This window comes from Thalassophryne amazonica, chromosome 2 (assembly GCF_902500255.1).
Source record: "Thalassophryne amazonica chromosome 2, fThaAma1.1, whole genome shotgun sequence".
NCBI lineage: Eukaryota > Metazoa > Chordata > Actinopteri > Batrachoidiformes > Batrachoididae > Thalassophryne > Thalassophryne amazonica.
The window spans coordinates 13,281,819-13,301,848 of NC_047104.1; the positions used below are offsets into that span (position 1 = coordinate 13,281,819).

A 20,030-nucleotide genomic window follows, 5' to 3' on the forward strand; every position below is an offset into this window, starting at 1 on the left:
ATGCCCGTCTAACACAAGGCCACATATGGACAGGCAAGTACATTCAAACGCTCACTCACACCTACTGTCACACCTACAGTCACCATCTCACCTAACCTGCATGTCTTTGAAAGTGGGTGGAAACCAGAACACCCAGAGGGAACCAACATAAAGGCAGTGAGACCATGCAAACTCCACGGACAGAGAACTGGGAGGGAAGTGAACCGAGAACCTTCTCCCTGTGAGGCAACAGTGTTAACCACCAAGCCAACGTGATGCCCAATAAACACTCTTAATATGCAAAACAGGAATTCCTGAGTTGCTGATGGTGTAAGGTTTGGACATCAAAAATATTGCAGTGTCAGCAGTAACTCAAAAACTATAAAAGCTATTGTTTGTAACTAATATATATCTATATATATATGTATGTATGTCTTACTGCATATACAATGTCTTGCTGTACAAACCCAATTCCAGTGAAGTTAGGACGTTTGTAAGATGTAAATAAAAACAGAATACAATGATTTACAAATCCTCTTCAACCTATGTTCAATTGAATACAACCACAAAGACAAGAATATTTAATGTTTAAACTGATAGACTTTATGTTTTTTTGTGTAAATATTTGTTCATTTTGAAATGGATGCCTGCAACATGTTTCAAAAAAGCTGGGACAGTGGTATGTTTACCACTGTGTTACATCACATTTCCTTCAAACACCACTCAATAAGCGTTTTGGGAACTGAGGACACTAATTGTGAGTGTCATGATTGGGTATAAAAGAGCATCCCCAAAACTCTCAGCCATTCACAAGCAAAGATGGGGTGAGGATCAGCACTTTGTGAACAACTGCATGAAAATGAACAATGTTTCAATTGCAAGGAATTTAGGGATTCCATCATCTACAATCCATAATATAATCAGAAGATTCAGACAATCTGGAGAACTTTTCTCCAGATTCTTTCTCTTTCGTTAGTGGCAAGGCCGAAAACCAACACTGAATGCACGTGACCTTCGATACCCTCAGGCGGCACTGCATTAAAAAAGACATCATTATGTAAAGGATCTTACCACGTGGGCTCAAAAACTCTTCAGAGAACCACTGTCACTTAACACATTTCGTCGCTACATCTACAAGTGCAAGTTAAAACTCTACCATGCAAAAGGGGAAAGCCATACATCAACAACATCCAGAAATGCCGCTGCCTTCTCTGGGCCCGAGCTCATTTGAAATGGACAGACACAAAGTGGAAAAGTGTGCTGTGGTCTGATGAGTCTACATTTCAAATTGTTTTTGGAAATCATGGACGTTGTGTCCTCCAGGCGAAAGAGGAAAAAGACCATCCAGACTGTTACCAGTGCAAAGTTCAAAAGCCAGCATCTGTGATGCTATGGGGGGGTGTTAGTGCCCATGGCATGGACAACTTACACATCTGTGATGGCACCATCAATGCTGAAAGGTACATCCAGGTTTTGGAGCAACACATGCTGCATCCAAGCAACATCTTTTTCAGAGACGTCCCTGCTTATTTCAGCAAGACATGTCAAGCCACATTCTGCACGTGTTACAACAGCGTGGCTTCATGGTAAAAGAGTGCGGGCCACTAGACTGGGCTGCCTGCAGTCCAGACCCGTCACCCATTGAAATGTGTGTCGCATTATGAAGTACAAAATACAACAATGGAGACCCCGGACTGTTGAACAACTGAAGTCGTACATCAGCAAGAATGGGAAAGAATTCCACCTACAAAGCTTCAACAATTTGTGTCCTCAGTTCCCAAATGCTTATTGAGTGTTGTTAGAAGGAAAGTGATGTAACACAGTTGTAAACATACTACTGTACCAGCTTTTTTGAAACGGTTGCAGGCATCCATTTCAAAATGAGCAAATATTTGCATAAAAACAATACAGTGGTATGTTTGCTCAACTGAATATATGTTGAAGAGGATTTGCAAATCATTGTATTCAGTTTTATTTACATTTTACACAACCTCCCAACTTCATTGGAACTGTCATATATATATATATATATATATATATATATATATATATATATATATATATATACGAGGTCTATTAGAAAAGTATCCGACCTTATTATTTTTTCAAAAACCATATGGATTTGAATCACGTGTGATTACATCAGACATGCTTGAACCCTCGTGGGCATGCGAGAGTTTTTTCACGCCTGTCGGTTACGTCATTCGCCTGTGGGCAGTCTTTGAGTGAGGAGTCGTCCACCCGCTCGTCGATTTTTTTCATTGTTAGGAATGGCTCAGAGACTGTTGCTTTGTTTGATAAAAAATTTTTCAAAACTGTAAGGCACAACTGAGTGGACACCATTCAATAAATTCAGCTGGTTTTCGGTAAAAATTTTAACGGCTGATGAGAGATTTTGGTCTGGTAGTGTCGCTTTAAGGACGGTCCACGGCGCCTGACGGCGATCTCCGCTTCGAGGCGGCAGCGTCTCGCCGTTTCAAGTTGAAAACTTCCACATTTCAGGCTCTGTTGATGCAGTAAGTCGTCAGAGAACAGAGAACTTTCAGAAGAAGTCGGCATGAGGAGTTTATTCGGACATTCCATTGTTAACGGTCATTTTGTAATGAAAGAACGTGCGGGCAGAGTCGCATGTCGGGCTGGACCCGACCGCGGGGGGTCGCGGCAGGAAAAACACCTCCGTTGGAAATCTTAACGGACAAGTTGGAACATGCCCAAGCTGTTAAACAATTTCTCAGTTACTCACTTGTTGAAAGCCATTAAAAGCCGCCTGAATTCTACAAATGGTTTTCAACACGGAGGTGTTTTTCCTGTCGCGGCGCACACAGATTTGCCGAGTCGTCACGGAAACGACTCGGCGAATTTGCGCGTACGTCTTTCATTAAAAAAATGTCCTTAAACAGTGGAATGTCCGCATAAATTCCTCATGCCGGCCTCTTCTGAATCTTCTCTGTTCTCTCACGATGTCCTGGGTGAATTAAGCCTTAAATTAGGACGTTTTCAGCTCGAAACAGGCCGACGACAGCGCCTGGAAGCGCTGTAGGACGTCCCGCTCCGTGGGAAGTCCTTACACCGACAGAAACACCCCATAATCTCTCATCAGCCGTTAAACTTTTCACAGAAAACCAGCTTAATTTCTCGAATAGTGTCCACTCGGATATTCCTCACAGGTCCAGAAAAAAATTTTGATAAAGCAACGCGCGCCGTCTCGAGCAGCGTGTGAAACAAAGGAATTCAGCCGAGAGGGCGGGACCACATCTCACTCAAGGCCTGCCCACAGGGAAATGACGTCACCGACACGCGTGAAAAAACTCACGCATGCGCACGAGGGTTCAAGCATGATTGGTGTAATCGCATGTCATTCAAATTCATATAGTTAAAAAAAAAATAAAAGGGTCGGTTTATTATCTAAGAGACCTCGTATATATATATATACATCCAATCAATCAATCAATCAACTTTTTTCTTATATAGCGCCAAATCACAACAAACAGTTGCCCCAAGGCGCTCCATATTGCAAGGCAAGGCCATACAATAATTATGAAAAACCCCAACGGTCAAAACGACCCCCTATGAGCAAGCACTTGGCAACAGTGGGAAGGAAAAACTCCCTTTTAACAGGAAGAAACCTCCAGCAGAACCAGGCTCAGGGAGGGGCAGTCTTCTGCTGAGACTGGTTGGGGCTGAGGGAAAAAACCAGGAAAAAGACATGCCGTGAAGGGGGGCAGAGATCGATCACTAATGATTAATGCAGAGTGATGCATATGGAGCAAAAAGAGAAAGAAACAGTGCATCATGGGAACCCCCCCACAATCTACGTCTAAAGCAGCATAACCAAGGGATGGTCCAGGGTCACCCGATCCAGCCCTAACTATAAGCCTTAGCGAAAAGGAAAGTTTTAAGCCTAATCTTAAAAGTAGAGAGGGTATCTGTCTCCCTGATCTGAATTGGGAGCTGGTTCCACAGGAGAGGAGCCTGAAAGCTGAAGGCTCTGCCTCCCATTCTACTCTTACAAACCCTAGGAACTACAAGTAAGCCCGCAGTCTGAGAACGACGCGCTCTAATGGGGTAATATGGTACTACGAGGTCCCTAAGATAAGATGGGACCTGATTATTCAAAACCTTATAAGTAAGAAGAAGAATTTTAAATTCTATTCTAGAATTAACAGGAAGCCAATGAAGAGAGGCCAACACGGGTGAGATATGCTCTCTCCTGCTAGTCCCCGTCAGTACTCTAGCTGCAGCATTCTGAACCAACTGAAGGCTTTTTAGGGAACTTTTAGGACAACCTGATAATAATGAATTACAATAGTCCAGCCTAGAGGAAATAAATGCATGAATTAGTTTTTCAGCATCACTCTGAGACAAGACCTTTCTGATTTTAGAGATATTGCGTAAATGCAAAAAGGCAGTCCTACATATTTGTTTAATATGCGCTTTGAATGACATATCCAGTGGTGGGCAAACTCTTATTGAGTGATGTTCGAAGGAAAGGTAATGTAACACAGTGGTAAACATACCACTGTTGCAGATTTTTGAAATGTGTTGCAGGCATCCATTTCAAAATGAGCAAATATTTGCACAAAAACAAAAATGTTTATCAGTTTGAACATTAAACATCTTGTCTTTGTGGTGTAGTCAGTTGAATATAGGTTGAAGAGGATTTGCAAATTTTATTGTTTTTATTTCATTTTACACAACATCCCAACTTCATTGGAATTGGGGTTGTATATATAAAACATTGCTGTACATATGAGGTGCATTAAAAGAGGATCCGACCTTATTCCATCCCACAGTAACAAATAAAGTGTATGAGTTGGTGGGGAACTGTAGGGAAGCTTCTTGCACAGACATTCATTTTTCCTGCCCACGCAACACATTAGTAGCTAGCAGTCATCCTGAGAGTAAACATGTGTATTGAGCACCCTTCAGATTCTCATTTTCTACAACATGATGGAATGACTTGAGCAAAGGTATTGCATCAGATTTTGTGAAAAACTTGCTGATACCTAAGCAGAAAGCATTTAAAAATTCAACAGACTTTTGGAGATGATGTTATGACCATAACACAAATCAAAGAGTGGTGTAACCACTTCAGAAGTGGGCACACATTGGTGGAGAGTGATGCACATTCCAGTAGGCCATCCACAAGCCGAAATGGCCAAGTGATTGACAGAATATAGACTTTGGTCATGGATGACCATTGTGTCACCATCCAAAAACTTGTGGATAACTACAGGTTCATTATGAATTGATGATGAAGCTGCTCACGACATAGCAGAAGCAACTGCATCTGGAAGTCTCACAGGACATGCCAGAAGGCACAAACAGTGACCCCAACTTCCTGAACACAGTCATCACTGGCAATGAATCATGGGTTTATGGGTCCAAAGTGGAAAACAAATCTCAGTCAATGAAAGCATCTAACATCTCCAAGGCAGGTGCACAGCAATGTCAAAGTCACGTTGATTAATTTCTTTTACTCTTGTGGGGTGGGACATCATGAGTATGCACTTGAAAACCACAATATTAATAGTCTTAACAGGAGGTTGTACGTTGCCTTCATGATTTTGTGCACCACAAATGGCCTGATCCGTGGGCAGCAAAATGTTGGCAGCTCTATCATTACAATGCACCCGCCCGTTCTGCTCAGATGATTCAGGCTTTTTCTGGTGAAACACAACACTCCTGTGATTCATCAGGCTCCCTACTCTCCTGACATGGCTCCCTCTGATTTTTGACTGGTCTCCAAGATCAAAATGGCATTAAAAGGGACTCAATTTGAGTCATGAGACATTGACATACAATGGCCCAGCTGGACACCATTCCAAAAGAAGCCTTCCAGAAATGCTTCCAGCAATGACTGAACCAGTGGAAGAAGTGTGTGCAGTCCCAAAAAGATTACTTCTAAGGAGATTAAGATTTCAGACCCAGGTGAGTAATTTTTTCACAGCCAAGGTTGGATACTTTTTGGATGCACCTTGTATAATATCTTTCTGAAAATGTAATGTGTTGCTATCTATACAGTATAAGGTATTGCTGCAGATGTGTTATTTCATAACATCTTACTGCATATATGTGTTCCTGTATACATAAGGTATTGATGATGCACATACCTATAATGTAATGGACATTTTGTGCAATTTAGTGCATTTAACTACACACAATAAGCAACACACATGGTGTTCTGGATGCAGCATAGTGCTGCACCAGTGCATGCTCCCAGACTTCTTCATTTGACTTGACAGATAAAATCCTCATTGCACAGTGTTACGTAACCCAGCATGCAGGTATATTTGTAAGTGCAATGGTGTTTGTGTACATTTTTACAAATGCAAACCTTCAATAAATCAGGTCCTGGATGTAAGTATTTGAACACCATGCGATTTTGCAACTTCTCCCACTTAGAAATCATGGAGGGGTCTGAAATTTTCATTTTAGGTGCATGTCCACTGTGAGAGACATAATCTAAAAAAAAAAAAAAAAATCTAGAAATCACGATGTATGATTTTTTTTTAATAATTTATTTGTATGTTACTGCTGCAAATAAGTATTTGATCCCCTACCAACCAGCAAGAATTCTGGCTCACACAGACCTGTTAATTTTTCTTTAAGAAGCCCTCTTATTCTGCACTCTTAACCTGTATTAACTGCACCTGTTTGAACTTGTTACTTGTATAAAAGACACCTGGTTCACACACTCAATCAATCACACTCCAACCTGTCCACCATAGCCAAGACCAAAGAGCTGTCTAAGGACACCAGGGACAAAACTGTAGACCTGCACAAGGCTGGGATGGACTACAGGACAACAGACAAGCAGCTTGGTAGAAGACAACAACTGTTATGATTATTTATTAGAAAGTGGAAGAAACACAAGATGACTGTCAGTCTCCCTCGGTCTGGGATTCCATGCAAGATCTCACTTTTTGGGGTAAGGATGATTCTGAGAAAGCTCAGAACTACACAGGAGGATCTGGTCAATGACCTGAAGAGAGCTGGGACCACAGACACAAAGATTACATTAGTAACACATGATGCTGTCATGGTTTAAAATCCTGCAGGGCAGCAAGGTCCCCCTGCTCAAGGCAGCACATGTCCAGGCCCATTTGAAGTTCACCAGTGACCATCTGGATGATCCAGAGGAGGCATGGGAGAAGGTCATGTGGTCAGATGAGACCAGAATAGAGCTTTTTGGAATCAACTTCACTTAGCATGTTTAGAGGATGAGAACAACCCCAAGAAAACCATCCCAAATGTGAAGCATGGGGTGGAAACATCATACTCTGGGGGTGCTCTTCTGCAAAGGGGACAGGACGACTGCACCGTATTGAAGGGAGGATTAATGGGGTCATGTATTGCAAGATTTTGGCAAACAACCTCCTTCCCTCAGTAAGAGCATTGAAGATGGGTCATGGCTGGATCTTCCAGCAGGACAATGACCCCAAACACACAGCCAGGGCAACTAAGGAGAGGCTCCGTAAGAAGCATTTCAAGGTCCTGGAGTGGCCTGGCCAGTCTCCAGACCTGAACTCAACAGAAAATCTTTGGAGGGAGCTGAAACTCCAAACCTGAAAGATTTGGAGAAGATCTGTATGGAGGAGTGGACCAAAATCCCTGCTGCAGTGTGTGAAAACCTGGTGAAAAACTACATGAAACGTTTGACCTCTGTAATTGCAAACAAAGGCTACTGTACCAAATATTAACATTGATTTTCACAGGTGTTCAAATACTTATTTGCAGCAGTAACATACAAATAAATTATTAAAAAATCATACATTGTGATTTCCAGATAGGAGAACTAAGTGGGAGAACTTGCAAAATTGCAGGGTGTTCAAATACTTATTTTCCTCACTGTACATACATATATATATATATATATATATATATATATATATATATATATATCAAATCAAAATCAAATCAGTTTTATTTATATAGCGCCAAATCACAACAAACAGTTGCCCCAAGGCGCCTTATATTGTAAGGCAAGGCCATACAATAATTACGGAAAAACCCCAATGGTCAAAACAACCCCCTGTGAGCAAGCACTTGGCACCAGTGGGAAGGAAAAACTCCCTTTTAACAGGAAGAAACCTCCAGCAGAACCAGGCTCAGGGAGGGGCAGTCTTCTGCTGGGACTGGTTGGGGCTGAGGGAGAGAACCAGGAAAAAGACATGCTGTGGAGGGGAGTAGAGATCGATCACTAATGATTAAATGCAGAGTGGTGCATACAGAGCAAAAAGAGAAAGAAACACTCAGTGCATCATGGGAACCCCCCAGCAGTCTAAGTCTATAGCAGCATAACTAAGGGATGGTTCAGGGTCACCTGATCCAGCCCTAACTATAAGCTTCAGCAAAAAGGAAAGTTTTAAGCCTAATCTTAAAAGTAGAGAGGGTGTCTGTCTCCCTGATCTGAATTGGGAGCTGGTTCCACAGGAGAGGAGCCTGAAAGCTGAAGGCTCTGCCTCCCATTCTACTCTTACAAACCCTAGGAACTACAAGTAAGCCTGCAGTCTGAGAGCAAAGCGCTCTATTGGGGTGATATGGTACTATGAGGTCCCTAAGATAAGATGGGACCTGATTATTCAAAACTTTATAAGTAAGAAGAAGAATTTTAAATTCTATTCTAGAATTAATCAATCACAACAAACAGTTGCCCCAAGGTGCTTTATATTGTAAGGTAAGGCCATACAATAAGCACGTAAAAATGGTCAAAACGACCCCCTGTGAGCAAGCACATTAACAGGAAGCCAATGAAGAGAGGCCAATATGGGTGAGATATGCTCTCTCCTTCTAGTCCCCGTTAGTACTCTAGCTGCAGCATTTTGAATTAACTGAAGGCTTTTCAGGGAACTTTTAGGACAACCTGATAATAATGAATTACAATAGTCCAGCCTAGAGGAAATAAATGCATGAATTAGTTTTTCAGCATCACTCTGAGACAAGACCTTTCTAATTTTAGAGATATTGCGTAAATGCAAAAAAGAGATGCACAGAGATGAGTCCACTGTCTGAGGCCATAAGAAGATCATTTGTAACCTTCACTAATGCTGTTTCTGTACTATGATGAATTCTAAAACCTGACTGAAACTCTTCAAATAGACCATTCCTCTGCAGATGATCAGTTAGCTGTTTAACAACTACCCTTTCAAGAATTTTTGAGACAAAAGGAAGGTTGGAGATTGGCCTATAATTAGCTAAGATAGCTGGGTCAAGTGATGGCTTTTTAAGTAATGGTTTAATTACTGCCACCTTAAAAGCCTGTGGTACATAGCCAACTAATAAAGATAGATTGATCATATTTAAGATTGAAGCATTAATTAATGGTAGGGCTTCCTTGAGCAGCCTGGTAGGAATGGGGTCTAATAGACATGTTGATGGTTTGGAGGAAGTAACTAATGAAAATAACTCAGACAGAACAATCGGAGAGAGAGAGTCTAACCAAATACCGGCATCACTGAAAGCAGCCAAAGATAACGATACGTCTTTGGGATGGTTATGAGTAATTTTTTCTCTAATAGTTAAAATTTTATTAGCAAAGAAAGTCATGAAGTCATTACTAGTTAAAGTTAAAGGAATACTTGGCTCAATAGAGCTCTGACTCTTTGTCAGCCTGGCTACAGTGCTGAAAAGAAACCTGGGGTTGTTCTTATTTTCTTCAATTAGTGATGAGTAGTAAGATGTCCTAGCTTTACGGAGGGCTTTTTTTATAGAGCAACAGACTCTTTTTCCAGGCTAAGTGAAGATCTTCTAAATTAGTGAGACGCCATTTCCTCTCCAACTTACGGGTTATCTGCTTTAAGCTGCGAGTTTGTGAGTTAAACCACGGAGTCAGGCACTTCTGATTTAAAGCTCTCTTTTTCAGAGGAGCTACAGCATTCAAAGTTGTCTTCAATGAGGATGTAAAACTATTGACGAGATACTCTATCTCACTTACAGAGTTTAGGTAGCTACTCTGCACTGTGTTGATATATGGCATTAGAGAACGTAAAGAAGGAATCATATCCTTAAACCTAGTTACAGTGCTTTCTGAAAGATGTCTAGTGTAATGAAACTTATTCCCCACTGCTGGGTAGTCCATCAGAGTAAATGTAAATGTTATTAAGAAATGATCAGACAGAAGGGAGTTTTCAGGGAATACTGTTAAGTCTTCAATTTCCATACCATAAGTCAGAACAAGAACTAAGATATGATTAAAGTGGTGGGTGGACTCATTTACATTTTGAGCAAAGCCAATTGAGTCTAATAATAGATTAAATGCAGTGTTGAAGCTGTCATTCTCAGCATCTGTGTGGATGTTAAAATCGGCCACTATATATATATATATATATATATATATATATATATATATATATATATATATATATATATATATATATATATATATATATAAACTGTGGGACCTTATATGTAGACAGGTGTGTGTCTTTCCAAATCATGTCCAATCAACTGAATTAGCCCCAGGTGGTCTTCAATTAAGCTGTAGAAACATCTCAAGGATGATCAGTGAAAACAGGATGCACCTGAGCTCAATTTTAAACTTCATGGCAAAGGCTGTGAATACTTACCTGCATGCAATGTTATTTTTTATTTTTATTAAATTTGCAAAAAAAAAAACAAAACAAAACAAAACAAAACAAAAAAATAACAATGAAACGGGAGCCTGCCAGCTGGAGCATGTGGCATGTTGGTGTGCGGTGTACATTTAAGGTAGATGGTGGGTAAGATGCCAACCACACAGGCAGGGTTAATGTAGTAATTGGTTTCTGATATTCATGTTCATGTTTCTCATTTGGGCACAAAGAACCACGGCTGAGTCGCCACTTCCTATTAAAGGGGCCGTTGTTTTGTCTATACTGGTTCGACTGGCTGCTCAGAAGTGCTGCACTCTCTTCTGGTGCAGTCGTTGCACATACCTGGGACCAGATTTGCATCACTTGATTGATATGCCTGTGTTTTCCTTATCCTAATTTTGGGCATGTTTGCTCTGTTAATCAAGGTTAAAGGTGAACTATAGAAAGTGCAATAATATAGAAGCTTTGGAAAGTGCACTATAAGGTAACTGGTTGGAAACGAAACAGTGAAATGGAAAAGGTGAAATGTGTATTTTGTGACTTGTGAAATTTGTAATTGTGGGAACAAGTTTATAAAACTGTGGGACTTCTTTTAAACTGTGTAAATAAATTTACCTTTTACACCTCTATATCCCGTACCTAGTGTAGCCTTTTGGGATAATTTATGGTTCCTTCCCTGAATTAGTCAGAACTGCTTTCCACACCTGCCGCTGTTGGAAGGATGGAAATCATAATTAAAACCGCTCTGCTTGATCACATCAGGGCATCAGGTAATTCATGTAAAACATGAACGAGAGAACAGTAATCCACACCATTTCATTACGTCCTGGTGTGCGTCTAGGTGGAGGCTAAATCTGCTCTTTATACCAGGAATTACGCATTATACATTGTAGTGTTTTATTAATTTTTCCCTCTGCTGCTGTATGCGCAACTTTCCACGTGCTCCCACTGTTTGTGCACACAAACACGAGTGTGCACGAAACTGTCAACGCGGTATCATGCATGCCTGTCCGACTGTGTGTCCCTCCGACAGCAGGTGTTTTTGCGGTTCCCCATTTCGGTTTTGGTTCATGGATTTTCTTGCGGTTTCTACGTCTTTCGTGTTATGTTTGAAGGGGCCTCAAGTTTTGTTATTTTAGCTGTTTACTTCGACATATTTAAGATACAGTTATATAACCAATATGGGCTTAAAATACAGACTCTCAGCTATAATTTGAGGGTATTCACATTCAATTGGATGAAGGTTTTAGGAATTACAGCTCTTTGATATGTAACCAACTCTTTTCAAAGGTAATTGTACAACTAGGTGAAAAGCTATTTCATGGCCTGTTCCCTCATTAATCCATCATCAATTAACCCTCTGGGGTCTGAGGGCATTTTTTGGACAGTTCACTTGCCTGGCAAAAATGTTTTATTATTGCTGTTAACAGCTCTCCCTGCATCCCGCAATCAAGTTTTATGTCTCTTTTTTCAGGACAACCTGTGCTTTCAGAATATATATGTTTTGTTGTGTTTTATAAGTATAATAAAGGTTTACAATCAAAAATAGGCAAGGAAAAAAATAAAGCGAAAATAATTTTCCACACACATTTATTCAAAACACACAGCAAACTATAATAAACCGCTGTTCTGACACTTTATAAAGGTAATTTGAGATCTTGTGTGAAAGTCTGTACAACAAAAAGGTTCAAACAATAAAACACAAATGCAGATTTTGAACAATATATACAAAATGGTCTATGTGTTTTGTTGTCCATTGATATGGTAAACAGTGCTTTATGCAGAGAAAGCAACAGTTATCCAGTAACATTCACATGCAAACTACTAGTGGAGCAATCCTGATAGTTAACACTCTTTGTTTGAGCATGTGAGATTGTCATCAGAGGCTCTCTGTCTGCTCCTGCTTTCAGTGATCACTGTGTGTAATGGCGCAGGGCACCCTGAGTATGTACTAATAGTATGTACTCATTGGAGCACCCAGGGGGCTATTCATACGGGCCAACTAGTAACATATCACTCCTGAAAATGATCTTTGGCTTTTCATGTGAGGTAAATCTGCCCTATGATTGGATTTTTTGACACTCACATTGCGCACATCATCACACAGCTTCTATGAGGAGTACAAAGATGGCTGATGGCTGGCTCGAAAGTCAGCTGAGTTAACTTTTCAGCAAAAAAAGTAAGTTTCTATCTCATATCATTCAAACGTTATTTATAATTTAGTAAAGCTTGGTCTTAGCCGTTAGGTCTGGAGTTGATTCTCGGTGAAGCATTTGCATTTGGAAGCTGTTGCTGTGAACCCACAACATGGAGCTCTCGAAGTCAGTGAAAACACTGAAAGTGAAGTGAAGGGAAGTGAAACAGACCATCCTTAGGGTAAAACAAAGGATGGAATCCATCAGAGAGATGGGGAAATGGCCAAATCAAGAGTGTAGTCTATTCTGAGAAACAAAAAGAAGAATGCACTAGTGACCTTGGGGCGTCAAAAAGGCTTGGACATCCATGGAAGACAATAATGGTGGATGATCGTAGGATCCTTTCCATGGAGAAGAAAAACCCCTTCACAACACCCATCCAAGTGAAGAACACTCTCCAGGAAATAAGTGTATCAGTATCTAAGTCTAAAAAGAGTTCATGAGGGCAAATACAGAGGGTTCACCACAAGGAGCAAACCATTAATCAGCCTCAAGAATAGTATGGCCAGATTAGACTTTGCCAAAAAAAAAACAAAAAAAAAAACATCCAACTAAGCCAGCACAGTCATGGAAAGGAAATGTAGCAGGTTCTGATTGCATCTGTATGTTATTCATTTAAAACCTGGATGTTAACTTATTGCACTTGACAGGCTGCTGTTTCAGTAGCTGAAATGTCGCTGCCGCCGCCTCCTCATATATAAAATTAAAAAATCATTAATTGTCAATGTCTGGAATATTTAAAGACTTAAGAGGTTATGTTGTGCTTGTTTCATTAAGACCAAATGTTTCCACGTGTAACAGGTGGACCACAATTCTGTGTTTTTTCTGCACTGAGCACAAAGCACATTTTAATTGCACAACACAGTCGATAAGAACAGCCAGCTCCTTCTCTTGAAATACTTTATTCAACTCAGTGTGCCGCTTTCTGAAGTTCTCGCTTCTGCTGCACCGGTTATGCGCATGTTCCACATCTTGTTCTTGTTTTGTATTTTTTAAGCATGACAGCACCACATACAGGCCTGGCATATACACTACAACGTTTTCACGCAGACATTTCTTGAATTGTGCCGTATTTACAGAATACTTTTTGAAAAAATGAGAAAAGGACTGTATTTGTTTCCATGTGTACAAGACCTTAGTCTGTAATTTTAGATAAGATGTCAAACTGAAGTTGCAGGAATTTGAAATTGTATTTGAAAAAGGCAAAATCTTGGAGCTTCTCCCCAAAGGGTGTGGTGGTGGTGATGGGGGGGTACTAGTAATAATTTCAGTTCTAATTAATGCATTCTAATCGATGATTAATCAACTTTTAAATTAATCAACAACTATTTTGATGATTGCTTAAATGTTCTGATTCCAAGCTCTCTTGACTGCAGCTTCTTAAATGTGAATATTTTGTGGTTTATGTAATAAGCTGCTTTCCTCCTCTCCTGTTTTTCTTTGAGCTGCAGACAAAAGGACATCTGAAGGTGTCATCTTGGCCTCTGGATAATACTAATCACCATTTTTTGACATCTTACGGATCTAACAACTACTCGACTCATTGAGAAAATATTTGATTGATTCAACGATTATGAAAATAATTGTTAGTTCCGTCCCGAGCGAAGGGCCGGTCTACTGTTCCACAAACAGGATGGATCCCACATCGCTCCTCCTGAAGCTGAGGTTTGTCTCTGAGTCTTTGTTTCCTCTCTAGCACCCTGGCAGAGACAAAGACGTGTGATTCCTCTACAGCTGGAACACACTGTCTGGCTCAACAACAAAGTATGCAGATTTATGTATTTCTACAAATATTTCATGCCAAGCGGCTGAAGTAAATTTGAACCTGTTTGATTTACTACTCGCAATTGAGTTTGGGAAATTTGCTGTAGTTGCTTTCTTCCTGCCACAGGCAGGTCGTGACTTAGAGACACAACAGGACTGTAATTGTGGAAAAATCTCTGCAGCAACAACTACATCTGGTGCATATATACATGAACATATCAATGCAAATGTGAGCACTTTTGGATCGGCAGTAACAAGACGACAAATGAAATTAAACACAAAGTTGACACTGTTTTTGCTTTGTTTGTCTGTCAAAATGCAGAATATTTCAGTCAACAGTCAGCTGTTTCAACAGAGGACCTAAAACGCAAAGTGCAGAATTTTGCTGCTGGGAACACTGACTTCATGACTTTAACATGAAGTCAATGCCAAGTATTTAAGTTTGTTTGACACTGGATGACTTCAGTATTGTGAAAAGTGCAGTGAAAAAAAAAACTGTAATCCTATATTCAGTGCTTGCACCTGCACAAAGCTTCTCTATGTGAAAATAGCACAAACTAAAACGAGAAAATAATTAACTACTTTGCAGTTCATGTGTTTGCTAAATCAGTTTTGAGAGTTGTTGGATGTGAGGCTAAACACACATCATTACGCATAAAACTACAGAAGCACTGAGGTCGTGCACGCCACAGCAGCGCTACATAAAAATTCCTGACGGCTCCTGAACTCACCAACCTGCAGAACCTAAAGCCCTTACCGGACTCCACGCTGCCCACGGGTGGGTTTGCACCTCCTGACGCTTGGTCGTCTTGCTCCATGTGGACTGAAAATGCGCTCGCTGCTCACGCACAGACCCCTGATCTTCCTCCCTGAGCGGCTCCTCACTCTGTTGCGTGGAAACCGCGGAGACCTACCGCTTCTCCATCACCATCCCACTTAGTCGTAGACAAGAGGTCTGCCTGGCGTGTCAAACCAGCACTGATGAGCCGCCAAGCACGTGACAACCCTTGATGACATCATGAGACATAAAGACATGCATGCCCTTCACGCACCAACGTCGTTTAAATGGGCAACGCGCATCCACGATCGTGCCAAACTGTGGCGCATCGTATTGCGTTCACGGACTGTCGGGACTCTGCCTAATGCTGCCCAAAACACAACTCCAGATTTTAAAGAGCAGCAGATTAGCAGATACCGTTCAGTCATTTGAAGCCAGAAGCACAAATTTATCAATCTGCAAGACGAAAACAAACGAAAAAAATTTTTTTTTTCCAAAAATGTTATGGTCAAAACATTTCACTTGTGATTTGCATTCCCATCTCTGAAAACTATAGCAGTTATTGAATTACTTATCACTTTTTCTGACATTATTGTGACTGAACTTGGGTTCCTTGATAATAATAAGTATCAATTATTATTATTATATTTATTATTATTATGTTGCCCATGGGGATTCACTGGCTCGACATTGGGTAGTGTTTACAAACAGGTAGCTGACATTTTTCAAGGGTGGCAATAAATGATGCAAACTTTCTTTGATTTACTGAACACATCATTTGGGGACAGACAAAAAAAATGTATTTAGAAAGTCATTAGGTCCATTAAGAGTGCAGACAGAGTGTCTCCCACACCCCTGAAACAGTATGAACAGAAAAGACTTTCACTCACTCGCTCACATCATCTTCAACCACTTCCTCCAGTTAAGGGTCATGGGGGGGGTGCTGGAGCCCTAACCCAGCAGTTAGAGGTGGGCAATACGGGAATTTTGGTATTGATCTGATACCAAGTAAATACAGGCCAAGTATCGCCGATATCGATACCGATACAATACTTTTTCATATTTAAGCTTCATAGTTCCAAAGGATCCAGAAAACCTAGGATAGAATTTTGCCAAATATTGTACAAAATACAAGAAAATACTTTATTATTACAATCAACATTTTTGTTAAAAAAAAAAAAAATCAAACTCTCCTGAGGTAGAGGGCTGACAACGACAATACAAGGGTGTGCTGCTCCGTGTTGTGTGACACAGCGCAGCGCTGCTCTTACAGACAGAGAGTAGACTTTGATGAATCTGCGTGCGCAGCAGTCAGTGCGTGCAGGAGAGAAAAAAGCTTGAGTATGGATCTTTTTACACGAGGATTGTTCAATATCAATACCAGTGTTGGATATCGATATTATCGATATTAGGATCGATCTGCCCACCTCTAGCAGCAGTCATAGGGCGTGAGGTAGAGGGTTGACAAACCACAATACAAGGGTGCGTTGCTCCGTGTTGTGTGACACAGTGCAGCGCTGCTCTTACAGACAGAGAGTAGACTTTGATGAATCTGCGTGCGCAGCAGTCAGTGCGTGCGGGAGAGAAAAAACCTTGAGTATCGATCTTTTTACACGAGGATCGTTCAATATCAATACCAGCGTTGTATCAATATTAGGATCGATCTGCCCACCTCTAGCAGCACCCTGAACAGGATGCCAGTCTGTCGCAGGGCCACATATAGACAAACAAACACATTCACACCCGCATGCACACCTACAGAAAATTTAAAGTGTTCCAGTCCACCTAACCTGCATGTCTTTGGATGTGGGAGGAAGCTGGAGCACCGGGGGGAACCCACACAAACAAGGGGAGGAACATGCAAACTCCCACAGAAAGGTCACAGGTGAGAATCGAGCTCATGACCTTCTTACTGCGAGGCAACGGTGCTAACCACTAAACCATTGTGCTTCCCAGAGGAGACTTTATGTTAAATTTACATTTCTGTGAGAAATACCCATTCTTGTAAAGATTTTAATTAAAACTACTGTACTGGTCTTTGTAAGTCTACTAATACTGAATATTTGCATGTGTGGACTGTGTCCTGAAAAAATACAGCTGTCATTTAATTCCCCTGAACACTTATTAGTCCTATCAACTGTCCGTTTTCATGACCTTCATCCACATGTACACAGAGGCCACTTGGCTTTTAATATATAGATTATTATTGTTCAATCAGTGAATAAGAGCTGTTGTCTTTACAGTCTCCTCAGTCACAGCCACTGAAGCTTGTAACTCCTTCAAAGGTTGCCGTGGGTGTTTGTTGGCTTCCCTCACTGCTCTTCTTCATGCACACTCACTCAGTTTTTGAGGTCAACCTGCTCGAGGCATATTTTCCACACTGCACTGTGTCACACACATTTATTGAGTGAAACTGCAGAACAGGGTCTTGCTATTGGTCCTGTGATGTGTGTGTGTGTGTGTGTGTGTGTGTGTGTGTGGTGTGTGTGTGTGTGGTGTGTGTGTTGTGTGTGTGTGTGTGTGTGTGTGTGTGTGTGTGTGTGTGTGTGTGTGTGTGTGTGTGTGTAGGAGGAGGACAGCAATATTCATCAAACTTGGTGGGAATATCATTTGGGCAAACATCTCAAGATGATAAACTTTTGGAGAGGATCAGACAAAGGTCTAGGTCAAAATTGAACAAAACATCATCCAGTCTCACAAGTTGTTTTGGTAAGATCCAACACATGTTTTCTGCTATATCTCCACAACCCATACAATAACAACCATATAGGTCGTTATTGTAAATAAGATTTTTTTTTCTTCATAACTTACTTGGTTAAATAAAATAAATAGGCAAGAAAGATGATCTAAAGTGTATATTGATCAGCGACATGTTTGTGATTCATCATGTCACTGTTTAAGCAGTGACATGATGAAGTTAGAGCGCACAGGGTTTGGATCATCCCTCTGATACCATTTAATTCTCACTGCTAAAGTTTCATTAGCAGTGCAGTCTCAGTTTTTCTCTATTTTTTTCTGTATTTCGAAAAGAAGTGGTAAAGTAAGATGTCATGAAGGAAAGAGAAATGTTCTGAGGTCTGAAGACCAACGGCCACGTCACAAACAGTGACGTAGCGATTCTTAACAAAAGAGGGGCAATGGTGTTAATTTATTGTGGAGTAATGAATACCACACAGCCCCAAACGATTGCTGGTTATCAGCACCCGTGTTTCCGATGAGACCCGAACGCAGCGTGGTTCTCCAGCTCGAGCATCACTGCGCCAGCTGTGCCAGCCACTCGCGCTGGGGTCTTCAGAGCGCACGAGCACAGTGACACAATCTCGACTCGTTATTTTATGATGAACTGATCCTGCGCCTCAGAGTCAGGAATGAAATGTCTGTGAAAACTGGAGTGTGCCAGAGAGCTGCGTATTGTCCGCTCTCACGACGCGCTCCTGCCGGCCGAGCGCACACCGTGCGTAAAATACCCAATGACGCGTTCGCGCTCAAACTGATGATTACATCGGTGCCAATATTCACAGTTGCTAATTGGCGAACTATTTTGCCAAAACCGCAACCCGTCTAATCTGACACCGGCAAGAAAACAGAGGAATTAGTGACAGGTCATAGCTGGAGGGGAGAAAGCGCGCACAGCTGCGGATTACGCGACACGCAAAGGAAACAGAAGAGAGAAACAAGTGCCAAATGCAACTTTTGCGCTAATTTAAAGGAAAGTCTTGTGTTTGGAGGTGTATTTACCTTTGGTCCCAAGTGATCCGTCTGGACGGAGATGAAAAAATGCGCAGGTGCCGCTCAGGTAGAACTTCCTCCTCACCTGTGCGCAGACGGGGCGGAGGAGGAAGTGTCTCTACAGGTAAGATGTCTCCTCCCACGCTGCGAGTCTATACACTATGAGCTCCAGACCTGGAGTCAGGGACAAAAGCACTGCCTGATAATTGTGGAGTGGGAACCTAAATTTGCTCTATAGGTTCTAATTTGTCGTTTTGTTTGAATTTTGGTGAGTTGCGCAGAGTCTGCTCAGGTGAGACACACATTCTCCAGCAGACGTGTAGGGACACGCACGACACTGCAGAGTAGATTTCCATAAATAAATGCTCCCAGCCTTGAACTCAAAGCAACCCGGAGAAAAGACTCTGAAGTCTGAAATGTTGTCAAACACTTCTGGTTGACACCACAGAGGTTATCGAACAACAAAAAGACTCCCTGAGTGTTTTCCTAAACAACAACACTGTATTTACATATTCAAAGTGTCTGTTCACATCACATCCGGAAAACTCGCACATTTACACACACACACACACACACCACACACACACACACACACACACACACCACACACACACACACACACACACACACACACACACACACACACACACACACACACAGTACTAACCCAACATCAGTGTGGGTGGGGGACAAACTAATTAGCAAATAACACTGTACTCAGAGATTTTGACACAAATGACGGAAATGACAGCACAGCATAATTGACAACCTAGACAGGGAGCAAACAACAAGCATACACAGAGTTGAATAAATCTGACCAAATGTTTAGTTATGGACACTGTAAGCATCACCAAAAAAAAAACCAAAGTTTCGTGTTTGTATATGAAATACAAACAAACAAAAAAAGAGTTCCAGTGTTTCATTATACACATGAAATACGAGGTCTATTAGAAAGTATCCAACCTTATTATTTTTTCAAAAACCATAGGATTTGAATCACGTGTGATTACA

At 41.2% G+C, this 20,030-nt stretch overlaps 1 protein-coding gene across 1 annotated transcript in view; it reads right to left on the reverse strand.

Moving 5' to 3' along the window:
• The window catches only part of ano1a (anoctamin 1, calcium activated chloride channel a), a 278,021-nt gene extending 258,860 nt beyond the window's left edge, over positions 1-19,161 (reverse strand). Inside the window, exon 1 of the mRNA XM_034183761.1 lies at positions 19,029-19,161. The gene's annotated coding sequence lies outside the window, so the exon portion shown is untranslated. The remainder of the gene's footprint in view (positions 1-19,028) is intronic.
• Between the last annotated feature and the right edge of the window lie 869 nt (positions 19,162-20,030).